Below are 6,229 nucleotides of genomic sequence, written 5' to 3'. Positions count from 1 at the left end.
GGTTGGTTCGAAACGCGTCGACAAATGACGTTTCATGTGATCTTCACCGAAAAATCTTTTGTAAACGTGAGTAACATTTACAATTACCGTCAAAATCTAACCTGAAAACAATTTCCAGAATTTTAATAATGGGAAAGAAAAAGACGACAAAAGCAACCAAATATAATATTGATATGTCCCCCATATTCTTTGGACAAAAATTCAAAATAAGCACAAATGTGTTTCGACCCTTCCAAAAAAAGCAGAAGAAAACGACCCTACTACCTACCACCAGTAAGTCATCTTCTAAAGACCACTCCACCTCTTAATGCGTCGCCAAACTCTTCTTACACAACACTGTCGAGCCTTCTCTATCGCGGGATCGTTTAGATGGCATACACTACAGAGTTCAATGTTACCACAGTTTTACCTGCAATGCGCTAAGATTCTCCTTTCTGCGTCGGTGGAAGGCTTGAAACCCGACTGGATCGATTTCTCTCAAAGAAAACCTTGCTGGATCGGCAGATTTACAGGTATTTTCACAATGGGAAGCCATTGTTTGCAAACCCTTTTGATTATTCTTTTATTCGGATGCATTATTCCATTTTCCCTGGCAGAAATTCGGGAGTCTGAGATCCGCTCAGACTCCCGCCCTATAATCATTTTTGATGAATTCGGCTTCACACAAAGAGGCCATTTAGAGATCTATGTAACAGAGGCCTCCTATAGGCTCACAGTTAACAAATCAATTAACCCCGTTCATATGGGGTTTTTGGCTACCACAAGGAATGCATGGCTGCATGTTTTACAGCAGTTAGAGCTGGGGCAAATTAGATGTGTTCTTGACAGCAATCTCGTTACAGTGCTCTTCACGTTTGAAGAGATTCAAAAGAACAATAATTTTAATAAAACATTCAGTCCCTTGGAATCCGACCTGTACAGTTTAATGTTTGTGAATTGTATAGCTGACCTTCAGGTTTCCATGAATGTGAAGACTGCAATGTACAATTTAGAGGGGGATTCCGACATTAAGGATTATTTGTCTGTAGGTCAAACAGTGCTGCCAAAGTTGTACTTTAGTTTTTTTGTTATTTATGCAACATTGGCTGGGGTTTGGGTATTCGTGTGTGTCAAGAACAGAGCTTCTGCCCATAAGATCCATATATTGATGGGTGCATTGGTCTGCCTGAAGGCTTTGAATCTGATCTGTGAGGCAGAGGACAAGTCTTTTATCAAAAGAACAGGGACTGCCCATGGTTGGGATGTTGTTTTTTATTTTTTCAATTTTTTCAAGGGTATTATGCTTTTTACCCTAATTGTCCTGATTGGTACTGGGTGGTCCTTCTTGAGGCCATATCTTCAAGAAAAGGATAAAAAGGTGCTCATGATTGTCATCCCTCTGCAAGTTGTTGCCAATATTGCTGCAGCCATGATAGGTGAGTCCGGACCGTATGCGAAGGACTGGTTTGAATGGAAGCAGTTGTTGTTTCTTATTGATATTATTTGTTGCAGTGCTGTTCTTTTTCCTATTGTTTGGTCCATCAAGCACTTGAAAGAGGCAGCTCTGACAGATGGTAAAGCAGCAGCAGTTCTGAGAAAGTTGACCCTGTTCAGGCACTATTATATTGTGGTGATCTCTTATATCTACTTTACTCGGGTAGTTGTCTTCGCCTTGACGACAAGAACATCATTTAGGTATACGTGGACGAGCCATCTGGCCAGGGAATGTGCAACTCTCGCATTTTATGTTTTCACGGGATATAAGTTCAGGCCTATTATGCACAATCCTTATCTGATTATTGAGGATGAAGAGGAAGAAGCTGCAGCCCAGGCCTTAAAGTTGGATGAAGATGATGATTTTGAGCTTTAACTTTGATGGCTTATTTGGATAAAGATAGTGTTATTTTATCAGTTTGTCTTCAATGAAGCAAAGCAACAATCTTTTTATAGTGCTGTTATTTTGCCTCTGGACGTGAGGAATACAAAGCCTGCTATTCCCCTGGGCTCTGAACCCTTCATCAAGATGCCAAACTTTTTTATAAACTTATTGAATTTGGACATATGTTTTATTGTCTTCTGGTTGCAGTGTATAATCAGTGCATTCTTGCCAAGACACTGACAAATTATGTTTTAGATCCAGAGTTTTTCCCTCTCAGAATCAAACAAAAAAAATGTCATAGTTTCTTTGTATGATTATTACATAATATCCTACAGACTCTGCGTCAAGTAGAGCAGGGGAAGCAGCACGTAGCTTGTACCAGAATAATAGTATATTATTTGAACACTTAATTTCTTTTCATGAAATAGAAGTGTGCTGTGCTCAGACAGGCATCTTGAATAGGCTATTTTCTGATCATGGTGTGTAATCCTAATGTCGATAGATATGTCTACTAAGTGGTTCTAGTTAATGGGGCATTGAGTTGAGCGTTTAATATATTTTTATTCTTTATCAAATTATTTTTTTTGCTGCATCTGTGTTAGATAGATGTGTCTACTAAATGTTTCCAGTCAATGAGGTCATTGAGTTGAACTTTCAATATAATCTTTTTCCTTTGTCAAATTCTTTTCTGATTTTCTGATGTATATTTTTAAGTTCAACCTTTCTTGTGAATGCTTCACCTATCCTCAGGAGTATAGCAGAAAATTTATGAAAACAATGATATAAGTGCCGCGAGAGCAATTTTTTTGGGTGTGTGTATAATGATCTTTTATTTATTTTTACAGTTTTGGAAAAAATGCTTCTTATAATTACATTAAAGATACAAAGTATAGAATTGACTCGCATCTATGTAAAGGATGACTGCAAAAGTGTCCTTAAAATAGATTTAGTCCAACAGTCACAATTTTTGCAATCCTTTTGGAAAAAATAACTCGTGTTCAGCCAGTGTTTCCATTGGTAGTTAGTTTGGTTACCATGTGAGAGCCGATCTTATCTTTCAAACTCATAAATTTAGGTGTTATTAATGGGATTTTCAATCCCCTTGCATTTCATTCAGCATTTTATTTATTTGTTTGTCACCTTCCTTCTGTCCCTTTTGGGCCCATGGTTGGAAACCTTCACGAATACTGCTAAATCCTTTTGGGCCCATGGTTGGAAACCTTCACGAATACTGCTAAATTTTTGAGGATGCAAGACAAGTGTGCGTTGTCCATCATTCCGATTTTGATTGATTGAAGCATGGTGAAAGATTGTTGCCTGAATCTAATGCAAGGCTACTGTATGTTATGGCTTATGAAAATCTTAAGCTAGTCTTTTCCAATAAGATATCTGTATATTAAAATCTCCTGTTGAATAGTTTTGAATTTAATACAAGTTAAACCCTGTAGGCTGAGCTTATAGTTTCCCTTTTCGGTCAAATTAATGGTTACATTGCTTCCAGGAAGTTTATCTTTGTTAATTCCCTTCTTTTATGATGTTCAGATTATATCGATATCAAACTTCTGTCCACCTGTTTACTCCTCAGACTGCGCCATAGCCCTTTATTGTATCATAATTGTTGTCTAATTGTATTAGTCATATCGACCTGGAGAAATTATACTCATGTAAATATTGAAATATCTATGTATCTTGTGTAAATCAGAATACTTACTGTATCTTAGTTCTCTATAAATGTAGCTATTCATTCACAACTCACAAAATGCACCATCTATACAACACTTTCGAAGGGCTTTTATACTGAGTGGATATATCTATGTATCTTGTGTTTATTGTGTAAATCAGAATACTTACTGTATCTTAGTTCTCTGTAAATGTCGCTATTCATTCACAACTCACAAAAGGTACCATCTATACAACACTTTCGAAGGGCTTTTATACTACAGTGGATATATCTATGTATCTTGTGTTTAATGCGTAAATCAGAATACTTACTGTATCTTAGTTCTCTGTAAATGTCGCTATTCATTCACAACTCACAAAAGGTACCATCTATACAACACTTTCGAGGGGCTTTTATACTAGAGTGGATTTTTGTTGTTGTTGTTTTTATCTGAAATTAGAACGCAAACACATGTGAAATGCAAAATGTTTTGTCTATTATGGCTGAAGGTTTGATCACATATTTGATCACATATGTACATCTGATATTTATATATTCTTAATATAATCTATTCTGCTTTTTCTCTCTGAAAAAAGAAATGCCCATGATTAGTAGAGAATCATGTCTAACATCCGTAGTATTATATGATTGTAATGCCATTTCTTCATATTTGGATGTTCTACATCTTGAGATATAAATATGTATAGAGAGTTTTGATTGGACATAGTGTTAGAATCACTTATTATGATTCCACATATTTTTATGTAAACATGTATACATAGTTTCGATTGGACATTAGTGTTAGAATCACTTATTATGATTCCGTATCTGTTTATGTTAAAACTTATAATTAGTTACTATCCTCAATGTTCTGCCAAGTTTCGTGATGTGAGACTATTTCTTGAGATGTTTGAGGAGGCCCTTAAAATTTGAGGAGTCATCAGGCATGCTGAGTTATTGAAATAGAAGATATTTTTTTTTCTTCAGGAGGAAAAAACACAACCACATTTTTTAAAATTTAGCATAGTTCTTTTCCCGATATCCAATCGCTGGCTCTGAAAAACAGAACTCAGAAAGCCCAACAACTTACAGAACCATAGGAATCGGGCCAATGACCAAAGAAGACATCAAAAGGCGGCCCAGATGCAGCAGTGAGGAAATACAAGCAAAAATTGCAGAAATAACTTCCCGTAAACCTACATATAGAAGATATTACCAACAAAAAAACTTCTGTAAAGAAATGTTCCACAGTAGAAGATATTCTACCGAGTTTGGGGATGTGGGATTGTATTTTGTATGTGTAAACAAGCCTTTAAAATTTTAGAAGTCATCGAGCCTGCCAATCTATTGAAATAGTGTAGGGAGGATATTTTTTTAAAATATAGACCATACTCCACTGCTAATGTTAAATATATTAATCTTAAATATATAATAAGTTTGAGATTTAAAGATATAAGATTAATGGTTATATTAATCTCAAATATATAATGAGTTTGAAATTTAAAAGTATTGAGATGTTTTTTTTGCATAATTAGTTATAAATTTGTTATTGATTTAATTACATAAAATTGTGATTAATTATATTAAAAGTCGTGATTATTTTATGTTTTAAATGTTTTATGTAATTAATATTTAGTTGGAATTTTATCAATTTCAACATGGGTTATATTGTAAAACTTATTGTCGTGTAAACATCTGGAAACTTTTCACTTGTTTATGTGCATAGAATATTATATAAAAGTTATTTAAAATATTTTTTCATAAAATTTGATAGAATATTATATAAAAGTTATTTAAAATATTTTTTCTAAGGAAAATAGATGGATTCATTATGTAAATTAAAGTAATTATATTGTTGATATAGTCAGTATTTAACTATTCAGTAATTGGTATTTAAAATAAGAAAATAATTGTACCAATTTTAAATTAATCATTATATTCAGATTAAAATGAAATACAATGTTATATAATATAATTACGATAAACATTATGCAGTTTATAACAATAATCTTGTTCAATTTAAAAGTATTTTATATTGGATGGTATACATTTCATAGTCCATACAATAATAATTACTTTGTATTTGCTATGGGGTACATATAATAATAATTACTTTGTATTTGCTATGGGGTACAGTTCAATAGTTCATAATTACATCGATCTTAATTTAAATGATCTTTTATAGGTTATTTTTAAAAAGAGTCAACACTATTTTAATAGAAAAGTAAATGACATTAGTTATTTTCAATCCAGCCTTGTTGTATTCTATGCATCCATCATGGAGAACTATCATCTTTGACTATGGAATGTGAATATGCTTAATCTCTAGCTGAAATCTTGTTTTAACTTCTACTAAAGAAATGAAAAATAGATTTATTCTCCTCCAAGTTTCACTGAAAAATTGCTTGTTGGGTTTGAATTGCATTTGAAATAAGATAGAGAACTTGATGACATTTCTTTCACTAAAATCTTGTTTGCAAAAATTCAACTCAAACTATTTACGACACTCAAACTAGTAGGTGAGAAATGACAAAGGTTGAGGTTATAAAGGTTATATGGAGAGGAAAAGGCAAAGTGAGGGGTGGCTGGACTTTTGCATTGCTTTTTGATGTTTTTGTTTTGTATTTACAAGAATAAGCCATCGGAAGTAGAATTTTAGAGTAACCCCAAGTATTGACAACGTTATGTTTCTACAATGGATGTATCCAAAG

The 6,229-nt window shown here is 33.6% G+C and overlaps 1 pseudogene; it reads left to right on the top strand.

Moving 5' to 3' along the window:
* The first annotated feature begins 233 nt into the window (after nt 1-233).
* Nucleotides 234-2,324, top strand: LOC149230286 (protein CANDIDATE G PROTEIN-COUPLED RECEPTOR 7 pseudogene; annotated as a pseudogene).
* Nucleotides 2,325-6,229: the final 3,905 nt, after the last annotated feature.

This window comes from Pinus tabuliformis, chromosome J, assembly GCF_031772625.1.
Source record: "Pinus tabuliformis cultivar Carrire ecotype Pingquan chromosome J, CPIR1, whole genome shotgun sequence".
NCBI lineage: Eukaryota > Viridiplantae > Streptophyta > Pinopsida > Pinales > Pinaceae > Pinus > Pinus tabuliformis.
The sequence above is the reverse complement of the archived record's forward strand: the minus strand, read 5'-3'. Positions and strand labels throughout refer to the sequence as shown.